The sequence below is a fragment of the Lygodium microphyllum genome, chromosome 23 (assembly GCF_053477565.2).
Source record: "Lygodium microphyllum isolate KBCC chromosome 23, Lygodium_microphyllum_v1.1.10, whole genome shotgun sequence".
NCBI classification, from domain to species: domain Eukaryota; kingdom Viridiplantae; phylum Streptophyta; class Polypodiopsida; order Schizaeales; family Lygodiaceae; genus Lygodium; species Lygodium microphyllum.
This window is the reverse complement of record NC_141157.1, coordinates 64,072,892-64,087,052: the sequence shown is the minus strand read 5'-3', so window position 1 is coordinate 64,087,052 and position 14,161 is coordinate 64,072,892.

Below are 14,161 nucleotides of genomic sequence, written 5' to 3'. Positions count from 1 at the left end.
CTTTCAACCCATCCAAAGCTATACGTGGACTAATAGCAATTCCTCTATTAGGGCATCAAGGGGTCCTTCAAGAGATAGCACCCACATGAGCAATATCACCCGAGAGCTTTTGGAGGATGTTATTCCACATCATCATTTTTTGTGCAAGCTTCAAGTAGGCCTATGTCATACAATCTAAAAAGAAAGGGAGTGCTCTTAGAAGACTACGGCCCCACTGTTATGAAACTACTATTTGACTAAATGCAAGTGCCTATGGTACAACCACATGGTTGACTTAAGTTGTAGAATGTAACCTCATATAATCCCCCTAGCCCATCCATCATCCATCTTACATTTTGTAATTCACTACTTGAGAAAGTAACACCAAGGAAATGCTTCAAGGAGTTCTTCTTTTTGATAGATCAACCTCTCCCAGTGCATGTAATGGATTGAGTTATGTTTGGCTAGAGATTCCTCCCATCTTTGAAATCTCAATTTTGTGAATCTAGAGAAACATATATAACACTTGATCATGCATGTAATTGTAGCCATTTCTATTACTCTAGGAAATATTACTTTCTCAACTATGACCATGTGGGAAATACTGACTTAGATATTATGGCAAGTGAATTTTTAAGAAATCAGCTTGTAAAAGGTCTTAACCATATTCCATCTAGGCCTATAATATAGAAGAAGCCATTAGGGCTTTGACTCAAGAGTTTATGAATCTACTCTCACTACTTAAACTTGATGAAGTTAAGTACATGCAACAATTTGAAAACTATATCACAAAAAAACTCTTTAAGTACTACATTTGAAGTGTGAGATGTGGTTACAATGAATCAACATGCCAATGACATCTTGAATCTACTAAAAGATTTCTATGTCACTAGTATTGATATAGTATCAAATAACCCATCTGTCTTTTGTAAAAAGTTGCTTGTAAATCTAGCTAAGAACAGATTCAATGGTGAGGACTTTGTAGATACACAACTTGGACTTGACTACTTGAAAACACATATTCCATGACTAATCAAAGTTGCTAAGGTAGCATCTAATCTCTATGAAAAACTTCTCTTCCTAATGGGAATCTTTAAGGCACATAGATCTAGATTTAGATGGATAAAATATGCAACCAAATGTATCAGAGTGCACGCAAAAAATTGTAGCCATTTTAAAAGCATGCAAAGAAATATTTGCATATCAACTTAATGATAAGGTCTACCTCCTCTCAAGTTGTCACATCCAATCATTTTGGATGGTAGACTCATCTTTTGAAACATTTATCAACCTCATCATGGCAGCAATGGACTAATCGAAATAAAAGGAACTCATGTGCCATGCCTTTGCACATATGGGGCACATACCAATTCTACACACCTTGCCATCGCCTGTGACAATGAATAATCTTCTTGAACTAATCTGAATAAAGAAGTTTTCACTAGAGGAATGCATCACCCTCAATTCTTGGGTTATTGAGAACACTTGTATCACACTATGTGGACATACCAAGAGACATTGTTGAGGTATACCAATGGGGTTCAAATGTTCTCCCCTTTAGTGTAACCTGTATTTATTATTTCTTTGAATACAACTTTTGCAAATAACTCATAGTAGCCAATTGATTTGATATCCTTAAGCACTTCAACCACACCTTTTGGATTTACGATGATCTACTACTAGTCAATGTACCCAATCCTACAATATTTTTCAACCAAAACGATGCCAATCCTATCAAAGTATGAAAGGAATATGTCGGCCTCCAAATATGGTGATAAGAGTATTGAAGCAAGGCTCGAATATTGCTAATGTTTCGTTATCATGCCATTTTGAAACTCACTTAAAATAAACATTTTGAAATTTCTATTGGACAATTGCAACCTACAACTGGTGATATTCCATCAAAGCCATCCCATTTATCATATACTTTAATAAACTGATTCAAAAGGACACTTTGAGACAACAAATGGACAGCTTTGATGGAATATCATTACCTATTATACGTTGGCTTTGTCTAATTAAATTTTAAGCAATGCCTCTTTAGACGGAGTCCTCTCTTAAACATGGTAACAAAACTTAAGCACCTTTTGAGCCTTGCTTCAAGACTCGCCTAATGTATTCATAAGTTAGCACGTTCTTCCATACTTAGCTTATACAACCATGAGATGAACATGTGAAAATCTACCACTTCTGTTTCTCTCTATTCTCTCTTAGAATAGGGAGGAATCCTAAACCATGGTTTACTCTTTTAAAGCATATCAATTATTAAGATATCTATGGAGAAATTTAGCTAGACCTTTGATTGGAAGATGGTTAACTAGATTATTTAGCATTTCTAGATCAATAGTAAAAGTCTGATTGATTAGAAATGACTCTACATGCCCATCAAAGCCATATTTTATACATTTCTCTATTCTCTATTCTTTGCTCTCTCTCTCTCTCTCTCTCTCTCTCTCTCTCTCTCTCTCTCTCTCTCTCTCTCTCTCTCTCTCTCTCTCTCTCTCTCTCTCTCTCTCTCTCTCTCTCTCTCTCTCTGCTTTCAGTTGTAGCTACCCTCTCTTTTCACTTTCTAATCCATCTCTCTATTTTTGCTATTCTCTATTTAGTTTTTTCTCCTCTCCTCTCCTCTCTCTCTCTCTCTCTCTCTCTCTCTCTCTCTCTCTCTCTCTCTCTCTCTCTCTCTCTCTCTCTCTCTCTCTCTCTCTAATAATTGCTTATTTTGAGCTATTTTTACACTATTTTCATGCAAACTAAAGGGCTTTGGCTCTATATTACGCAATATTTTCATAAAAACTTAATACAAATAAGATTGTAATGCTGTATTTTATCATGCTGAGGTGGAGTTAGAAGTAGGGAGTTGAGATATTTTAGACGGAAAATTTTAGGGAGTGAAGAAAATTGTAAGTGATAGGAAGCGAATACACGGAAAGGTTTTTAGTGAAAAGCGTAGACATTTTAGAGAGAGGAAAAAATATAGGTATAACTTTGCCATGCATAGAATTCGAGTCAAGAAGCCATGAGTGGGGTCAAAAATAAGTTGAGAGATGTGGAAGGGTGCCAAATAGATCTAGTTCAAGTGGGAAAACCTTAAATTTTGAAAAGAGGGTATTCAAGAAGTTGGAGGAGGATGCCATGGGAAAGGGGGGTTGAGAAAGGAGTAAGAAAGTGAGCAAAAATTGGGCACCATATTGCATGAGGATGTTGATGAATTTGCTACAAAACTTGGCCTCATTTTTCAGTATCATATGTTGCAGACAATCCCTCTTCTCATCTCTTGCTCATCATTCCATTCTTGAAGAGCATTCTTGGGTGTAGGGAGAAATAATTTTCATCAAGATCAATGAAAATTTAGGGGATATTAGAGAAAAAAGTGGGAGATTAGAAGATTGCTGAGCATGAAGGGAGAGGAGTAGCAAGCATAAGCATCATCAAATATGTTTGAAGATCTTCCTTTCTCTCATTAATCATGTATGCCAAATTCTATTTAGATTGAATGAAAAATGCATAGTTTGAATGATTTGGTGTTGAATGCATTGAATTTATGATCTCTAATTTCAAATGAATGAAAAGGAGTTGAATGCTTGCATTGGATGGATTAAAATGATATAAAATAGGCTAAAAGTTTTAATTTTTAGGTCATTATTAAGGGATATTAAGAATTCTGAGTTGTATGAATGGAAAACGAATTGAAATAGAGTAAAAACACATCAAAATGAACTAGGGATGAAGTTTTACCTTTTGGAGATGAACCAATTAAGAGATATAAGCATTTTAGTGATAAAAATAACAAATTTTTACCATAATTAGAAAAAAATAAAAAGATTAGTGAAAGATTAAGGATAAAACATAAAAATAGAGTTAAATTACAATATGATATATCCCTCATCAATTCTTAGCTCAAATGGATCTCTAGAATTAGATATATCTAATTTTAGGGTTGAAAATGGTAGTTTTTAGTAAGTAATTAGTGAATATTAAGAGTAAATGAGAGAATTTATTGATGCCAAGTGGGGTATGGTGTGGATTAAGTGTGGAGAATATTTAGTTAAGAGGTTTTAAGGTTTTGAGTTCATAAATAATTATTATGAATATTTTTATTTTTTGAGCAGTAATAAAGAAAAATTAATAAGTCTTGATAATAAAGAAATTGGTGGAAAAAATAAAAATAGACTATAGTTTATTTTATGTGAAGAGTGTGCTGTTAAAATTTTGTGGCTAATGGAATTCCTTTGCAAGTAGTTCCTTCGTAAAATGCTATTCAAACTGAAGTAATGATTAGTGTATATTAGTGGTTTTATTGAAGTATCAACAAAATTTAATGGTGAATTAGGAGTTTTTAGATAATTTATTTCTTTTATTTAAATGTTGAATAAAATGGGTTTGATATGGTAGGAGTTGTAGTTCAAAATAAGGGTTAAGAAGTATTTAAAAGACAACAAGTAACTTAAAGGGGACCGTTGGGTGAGTTGATAGTTGGGACTACATAAGGGAAAGATAGAATGTCTTTTAAATTGATATTTTTGGGATAAAGAGAGCATATAACTCCACTTCCAATCCTTAATTAATACAATGACTTCACATATAGTCATCTTTCCTGTTTATTTGGGGGCGTCATTTTTATAGTTAATACAATGACTTCACATATAATCATCTTGCTTTTTATTTGGGGGCTTCTTAGGGGGCCGTCTCTCTCTCTCTCTCTCTCTCTCTCTCTCTCCACACACAATCTACTCTAGTTTCCCTCTCTTTTCTCTCTTCTCTCCTCTATCTTCTCTATTGTCTCCAATTTACTCTCTCCTCCCTATACTTTCTCTACTCTCGTCTCTCTAGTTTCTCTCTCCCCACTCCCCACTCTCTAATTTCTCTCTCTACTCCCTCTACTCTTTATGATCATCTCTCTCTAGTCTCTCTTTTATCTCCCTACTCTACTCTCTACTCTCTCTACCTTTTCTTTTAGCTCTCTTCTCTCTCTAGTTTCTCTCTCTTTCTCCCTACTCCCTACACTTTCCTCTCTCTACTCCCTCTTTGTCTACTATCTACTCTAGCTACCATTTTTCTTTCTCTATACTCTCTCCTATTTCTACTTTCTCTCTCCTCTCCCTCTACTTTTTCTTTCATCTCTCTATCTCTCTCCTCTATCCTCACTACTCTATTCACTTTACTCTCTCATGTCTTTTCTTTCTCTACTCTTTACTCTCTGCTCTCTTGACTTTCTCTCTCCTCCCTCTCTTTTCTCTCTCATATCTTCTCTTTTTTCTCTACTCATCTTAAATAATCCATGTGATATATTTTAATTAAATAAATGATAAATTATTTATTTAAACTTTAAAAAATGGATTTCATATTGATAATCTAAAAAGTAAATTCCTTTCTATTTTTATATTAAATAAATATTTATATATTTAAATTAATAAACTAATAGACAACATTCATTTCATATTAGACTAGTAATTTGAAAATAGTTAATTTACATACTTGGATATGCTTGTTGATGAGACTAACTCTACCAATTTAAAAATAGTTAATTTACATACATGGATATGCTCATTGACAACTAACTCCACCAACGAAGCACTCTTCTAGCCACCTCACCAATCACACTATATGCCTACATCTATATGTGTGTGTGTGTGTGTGTGTGTGTGTTCAAAAAATTAATATTTAATTCTTTTATCTTTAACATTCTCTCTCCTCTCTTCTTTATCCTCTCCCTCTCCCTCTCCCTCTCTCTCTCTCTCTCTCTCTCTCTCTCGACCTCTTTCCCCCTCTCTTCACTTCCTCTATCCTCTCCCTCCCCCTCTCTTCTCTACTTCTCTTGCCCTCCCTCCCCTCTCTCTCTCACAATCAACCAAAACAAAAACTTTAAGAAAATACGTAAACTTTCATAGGTATATTGATGGCATCGAAATGAGCAGAATAGTAAACCATTGCTCGAAATGTTTCTAAGTAGCATTGGTATGTGCCCCAAAGTGGAGAATATTTTAAATTACACTGGTATATACATCAATATGTGCATGGCATGTGCATTAGAGAACATTCTAAGCTACTAGTATATGTGTCGGTATGTGCCCCAAAGTGGAGAATATTTTAAATTACACTGGTATATACATCAATATGTGCATGGCATGTGCATTAGAGAACATTCTAAGCTACTAGTATATGTGTCGGTATGTGCACTAATGTGTTTAGCTATGAATACCAACCTAGCTATACCAATGAGTATACTAATGACAGCACCGATGCTTATATTGTGGTAGAGGCTTTCTTTTCGATCACGCATTGGAGCTTTTTGTTGGTGTTACTCTCATTCCTTATCCTATTATTAGCTAAATGCTATTTTGAATGAAATTGTCAATGTAGAAGCCTAACCCTACTATCGGTCTACTTAAACTCATGTTTCTCCTTAATGATCATTGTCAACACATTTTAGATATACAAATAGATGATTTTGCAAAATTCATATGATATTGTGATCAAGGCTCATTGTACTTTCTACTTAAGGTTAGTCTAAGGTTATTTTGAATTGGATATCTTTTGTAACATATTCGAGTGTTATGATGCCACCTAGATATTTACATCAAGTTATGTATATTTTGCAAACTCAACCATCCTTTCTAGGCGTGAAGTTTTATGAAGTTATATAAGTTTATATAAATTTCAAAAAGCATGCACACACACACACACACACACACAAGTGTGTGCGCGCACACATACACACATGCATATGTGTGTGTTAGCAAGAGCTAATACATGCACATACACATATGTGTATATATATGTGTGTGCTAGTAGGAGTTAATACTCATACACATATGTATGTATGTGTGTATGTTAGTGGGAGGGACACACACACGCGCGTGCATGCATGCGCGTGTGAATGGTGGTCTCTTGGGTTCCACCACCTGTTTGGCCTTCCACAAGTAGGGGTAAAAATGGTCTATCCTTAAAAAATATGAGTGGTTATATCCTCAAGAAGGTTTACCCCCTTTTTTCTTATGGCTCTTTTTGTGGCTCACTTTTTCTTTCCATGTTTTGGATCTTACATATTTAAAAACCCTAGTTTACTTCTTAGGATTTTCTCATTTATATTCTCTTTTATCTTATTCTTTTGTAATTTGGAGAAACACTACACTCTTTCCCTACTTAAACAATAATGAGAATGCTTGAGCATGATGCTGGTTTACTTGTTTACTTCCTCCCCTCTCTCTTTTTCCCATAGACATGAACTATGTAGATGCTTATGGTTTTATCCTATGGCTTGTTTGTGGCTACTATGTTTCATTTTTGAAGCTCATATACTAGATTCTTCTCATTTGAAGTTACTTGTACATGTTGTACACCCTTAACGTTGAGGGATGTTGCTTTGTAATGTTTCAATAATTATTATTGATTATGTTGATTACGAGATGCCCTTTTTTGGTGGTGCCTTGTACTTAATAAGCATTGCTTTCTACAAATAATCTAGGTGCTTGATTATCATTACAAAATGATGTGATTATGTGCCGCTTATTAGGGAAGTGTAGATCTATTGTTGGCTACATATTATTGAGTGCACATTAATGCATAAGCATTGCTTGTTTTCTAATCTGCATGCTAGTTTATCATCACAAGACACTGTGATATTGAGCATTTTGTGCCTCACAATTGAATGAGGAAGCATAGAAATGATAAATATGGTTGCATACTATATTATTGAGCATGGCAAGGGTGGTTTAATGATGCTTTATGCATATGTAATGAAGAACTATATTTCTTCTCTACCCCCGCTGAGGTGCCTACATCATGTTTTAGACTTTATGGTTGTTGGTAGGGTATTGATTTAAGGGTCTTTAACCAACCTATTTTTCTTTAACAAACCTACAAACCTATCTAACTACTTTTAGGGTTATTATCAAGTGAGCTTTTTAGCTCTACCACCAATCTTTTGGAGCTAGAATGAATATCTACCTATAATTAATGTCAATGATAAAGGATCTGTCATCATACATCATTTGATTTTTGTGCTCTTATCTTTTTTACCATCTCACAACTTTGTTCTACTCTATTCAACATACTAGTGCCCTAAGCCCTAGTTATATTAAATAACACCCCCTACTTAACTTGTAGGGATTTAAGTCCTATCATTCTTGATGATTTCATACCACTCTAATCAGTTCCAAGTGCTTGCTACTATTATCTTGAATCTAGATAGTGTTCATCCACCTCTCCTTTATTATAGATGATTTAGTTCTCACTAATGTAGGTAACAGATGGTCCCTCTCTCTTTTATGCATATGTATATCTTGCTTTATTGTATTTTATGGGTAATGTAACATTCCACATCTACTATGAGGTGTTTTTGGTTCTAATTATTGTATACACTCCCAAATAAGTTATCAAATGGTCTTTCATGATCACTTATTAGCTCTTTATTTCTATAAGGTTTCATGACTTATAATATTGCTTTGAAGTAGCACACACATATACATGTGTATGCATGTGTGCTAGGAGAAGGTAATACTTAGAAGAACTCTTGTAACTATAAAGAACATAAGAGATACTTAGAATAATAACCAACAACAAACCAAGTCTTCTTGAATTAGCTTGAATAATTGGATCACTACAACATTTGCATTGCAATTTTAGAGTCAACAAAGGAGTACAAAGCATGAAACTCAAACAACACAAATTGTGAAAGCTGGAAGAGTCAAGTTTGCTAGTTGCAAACCAAACAAAAACTAGTTAGTAAGAACTAATGAGGTTTAATTGTGTTGCAGGTGTTGTTGGCTTGGCCTAGGTGCTATTCCAGTCACCATTAGTATAAAAAACATATGAACTCTTGTCTTAATGAGCCTAGCTCAATGGACAAAATGTATATGGGAGAACCAAATATAATAGCATAACTAGGCCATTAATCAGTGGATACAATCATCCAATCAAATACATAGATGGATTATCAGAGCTTATAAGGCAGCCTATCATTTAAGAGCAGAGGGGGCACCTTAAATCCCATGATAGATAGGTAGGAGACAGCTATAGCCATGTCATTACTCCATAACACAAAGACTCTTAAAGAAGACACATTGAAGATAGTAGTGTAAATCCCAAGGGAGGGAGAAAACATAGCACTCTATAGGAAGTGGGTTGCATAAGGAAGCATCCAGGTAGGAGGGTAAAAGGGAGCTTAGGAAAGAGTAAGGCAAATGCTTGTCAAGCATCATTGCATAGCTAAGAAGCTATGCTCAAAGAGAGCCAAACGAAGAAAAGGGTTTGGTAAAGGAAGGTAGGTTGTATAAATAGAAGGGAAATCTCTAAAGTATATAAGAGAAGGAGGTATCCCACAGAGGGTCCAAAGCTCCATCCTCCCCTATTTTTTAGCTTGAGAAGATAGGCCATATGAAATGAAAAACATTTGTATACCTTAACAGAAAAAAAAAATCCTAACACTCAAGAATGAATCAAGGCAAGGGATTTAGTGTACTCACCGCTTCACCAATACCTATGGGAGTATGAACGGGTGGTAGTAACCAAGCGACCACTAGCCATTCAATGGTGGCATCTAGAGGTATACACCATTTCTACATTTTGAACAATATAAGTGAAGCTTGATGAGATCCAATTTGAGTATGGGGTGTTCATGTAAGAGATATGCATGTGTAAATCTTCAAAGCCAGATCCTTTTAAAACGATTCTTGGTGAATCTCCCTATCAAGAGTCATGTGCGGGTAGCCACATGACAAGCATCATTGTTTGAGAAAAGAACAGGGCCAATTTGAGAAAGTATGACTTTGTGTGCCCAAGAGCTTGGTCGATTGCCACTTCATTAGATGTACCTATGCATGGGAAATGAATTTGATATTTTTGTCATAAGTTTGCACTATGAAGTTGTGTGAATCGCACAAGAATTCCATATCTAGGTATTTTGTATTGTGTGATACAAAATGTCCAGTGTTGTAGTACACAAAGGAGTTGTCTTTATGATCAAAATCCAAAGGAGAATTCTGGTAGATGGAGAACATAGATGAGTCATATACTTGAGGAAGATGGTTGGATTAGGGACATGGCTAAAAGAAGGTCATCATGATACTAAAAGGTATGCTTGAAGCATTCGAGGATATCAAATCAATTGTTGGAGGCTAAATTCTTGCGAAACCCACCAGTAGGAGAAGATCCCAGGACATAAAAGGCTGATCGAATCCTCGAAAGTAAGACCAGGCAAATAACGCCGCCGAAGAGCTAGACATAGCAAGGACCGACCCAATCAAGGAAGTGGATCTAAGTGACCTCATTCACCTGATTGACAACTTGGTGCAATAGGAAGTCCTAGACATGGAAGAGGGCAGCTCAGACCGAAGAAGCTACGAGGAGCTTGACCTAGGAGACCTTCTTGAAGCTGTCCAACTGTTGATGAACAAATGTGATGCTCAAACCTGGCTAGAACACCACGGTAGACCTATAGAGGACATCATAGCAAACCTCGAGGAAGAGAGGAAGTTGGCTTGCAGGGCTCTACAAGGCCTAGCCGCATACAACTAGAACCAACAAACTAGGAGCTTGCGTCAGAGCTTGGAAATGTGAGAGATTCAGAGAGTGCTAGCCTTAGCAGGCAAGAATCGATTGGAGAGTGAGAGAGCACTAGAAGAGGACCTCACACTGAGCGAGCTTCTAACAAAATGGTTGCTAGATAATACGACAACAGAGCAAAGTGCTGCAGCATTAGCAATATCGCTATTAGTAGGGTTAGAGGTTAACCAAGGCTCTAAGAGCTAATCGAAAATTCATGTGGTGGCAAAGTAGCTAGACGAATATGACCCATACAACTTTGTGGAATAGTTCAAGCAGGTCTAAGAGGCCAACGGCCTTATCGATCTTAATGCTCCCAAGCTTTCGAACTGTGCTTAGATGACAAGGGCCAGACTTGGTACACGAGTTTGGATGCTACAGAGTGTGCCAATTTCAATGGCTTAAAAAATCTCTTCATTAAGAGATTTTCTGAACTTGGGTACTCCGATAACCTGCTAGTGCGACTCATGAACGTCAAGCAAAGAGAAAAAGAGGATTTTCGAGATTATGTAACCCATGTGAGGAGTCTCTTCAAGAGAATTCCCACGGGTGAGAGACCAATTGAAAGAGCGGTATCCATGGTATTCATTAATAGAATACGAAGCGAAGAGCCCTACAAAGCCCTATCCGACAACTCGAGCTTATAGCGAGATGCAATGGCAAGGGTCTTTGAAGAAGCTATTAGAGTGGACAATCAGCTCAAGGAACGAGGCTCGGATTGAGAAGAGTCCAGTGCCAGGAGTTTCGAGAGGGCCTTAATGCTGAGTGAGAGAGAAAACCCAAGTGCGTAGGACAAAGGGAAGGGCACTGATTTGGGACAAGAGCTAGCAAAGCTTAGGATGGACATAGCCAAACTATAGGAGATGATGAGATGGCCAACACACCCACACGTCCAATGTGTGCATTGTGGCGAAAACCACATGCCAGTAGAGTGTCACGACCCTAGGTCACACTTGTGCTAATTGTGGTAGGTTCGGCCATGACACCATGCATTGTCATTTACCTCGGAGGCTTCCATACCCGTAGCCTTACGGTTAACCCTACCTTGCAAAGAGGCCACTGAACTTCTTTGGAAGGGGAGCCCCATTGGCTCTCCCGGCACCTAACGATGCCAAGCCATCCATCCCTAGGATGGAAATAAATCCTACAAGTATCCCTAGACCACTTGGACCCTACGTGCCCCACCCACCGACCATTCCACTATGTGGACGAGCCTAGCAGCGACGAGCTATATGTTAACCCATATGTGTCATACAATGAGGAAGGCAATGCAATCCTTGTGGACTACCGACCAGTACTGGTGATGGCATTAGGAAGAGGGAGAGGTAGAGGCCTAGGAGCATAGACCCAAGAGCCAATCGTGTGTTGGATTTGCGGTCACCCAGGACACATTTCTTCACCTTGCCTCGAGAGGGAGCAAGAAAATAGAGATAAGGCTAACCTGAGATGCACTGAGTGTGGAATCACTAATCTCTTTGTCGATTGCCCTAGGCGGAGGCCACCTTATGGTTTTGCAAACAAGCCATCAGTTCCATTGGGGTTGTTTGATATCGAGACACTCGATGGGGAGGCCATGCCTATCTTGTTGCATGTCATGATCCATGTGCAGACAAAGTATGCCGACATATCATTGCCAGGGCCTAGCAACCTTGATGCAACCTTAGTTGGAAAAAAGAGCTAGAGACAAAGGAAGAAAAGACAAGACGCTAAGGTCACCCTCAAAACAGAAAGTGCCACAACACTATCAGTTGGAAGGAAAGTCATTGATGCAGAGGAAGAAACGTTGGCCCCACGGATGACTAAAAAGGGAAGTGCTAAGGTCGGGGAGTACCCCAACCTGAAGCGCCAACTCGAAGCCATTAAGAACGCGAAAGAGTGGGTGAAGGAGGCCCAAGAGCACCTAAAGGACATTGAGCCTATATTAGAAGATGAGATTGATGATCTCTCAAGCATAAGCATGCCAATCTCTCTCCCATGACCAAGATCAAGGGAGGCGATGGCACCACAAGTTGGGCCGCCTAGACAAAGTCTAAATGCTCCGAGCTAGCAAACCAGTCAGGGCCATTGGCCAAGAACCACATAATTAGGAGAGAGGCAAGTAACTAGCAACCTCCTCAATACACTGGTGACCACCCTTATAACTCTAAGCTTATGCGACCTGCTTAGACATCATCCAACGCTATGGCTAGAGCTGAAATAGTGGATTGAAGAACCAAATGAGCCGATTACCATAGACTTGCCTGAGCACAATGCAGAAACTCAAATACTGAGTTTGACGCTGCACTCCATACCTAAATCCTTGCACGTTAATGCCTTTTGGAAGACACAGAAATGCATGTAGTCTTGCTAGTCTTAGCACTGGGGGACGTCACCAGAAAGGGGATTGTGGACACGGGGGCAAGAGTGAGTGTGCTAAGCCATGTGGTACTCCAAACTTGGGATAAACCACTGGTCAAGATTTCTAGGTTCAATGTCACACTAGCTAACAGAATGAAGGTGAAACCGTTTGGAGTGTTGAAAAATTGGCAAGTGAAGATCACAGGAATCCAATTCTCTGTTGACTTCATAGTCATGAAGGGAGTGGACTACGACATCTTGCTAGGTCGACATTGGATGCGCAACGCGAGAGTCGTAGAGGAATGGGGCAACGGTCTTATCTTCTTGGGCAATCTAATGGATGCCGTAAGAGTGGAGATGGACACATGGAAGATTGCGTTTGTCGACCTGGATGCCATCTCCACCATGCTGAAGGGCGATAGATAGACTAGGGGATCCTATCAGGCCCTTACCAAGTATATCTCGTGCCCTGAGGATGAGCAATATTGGATGCATGTTCTTGCTACCATTGACCTACCATTCTCAGATATTGAGGAGTATGAACAAGCCATCAAGGCAACTGGCAAACTCGAGGACATACCCTCAATGCCAGTCTGCATGATAACTGAAAGCCTATACAGAAGACTACACCCGGTCATGTTTCAAGTCCCAAACAATAGATGAGATCTCTTGGAGATCTTAGGATATTTGACATACAAATTGAATGGCAATCTAGCCACAAATCTCAAGCGACTCCAAGACCTCTTAGACGAGCCTAAATGGAGATGGTCCAAGGTGCACGATTTAAACTTGAGGTACAATTGGGTCTTAATCCTCGACTATCAAAAAGAGAAATGTTAGAACTTGGAGAATGATGAGCAACCGAATAAAGATAGCTCTGACGATGAATATGAGGATTGTTGTTTCTTCAGTGATGAGAGCAAAAGGAAAATCAATACCATAGAATACGACACCGAGGGTTGTATAATTGAACAAATACAAGTAGACTCTAGACCACATAGGTAGAATGCCCTTAAAGTAGAGAAAGGAGTCAGACATAAGGACTACGATCGAACTTGATTAGAGCACACAGATGCAATCGACTACGAGCAAGTAGGCCTAACCCAACCGAGTGACACACCACTACTGCGAACGGACTCACCTTCTAAGCTACGACCACCAGGAGAGAGCCCCTCTTCTAGCAAAGATGGAGAGCTCGATTCTAAGTCGAAAGTCAAGTCAAATAGTGACCCTAAAATACATTGACCCTCCAAGACTAGACACACCAAGGGGGACCTACCCGTCCACCTAAGACACTGACAGT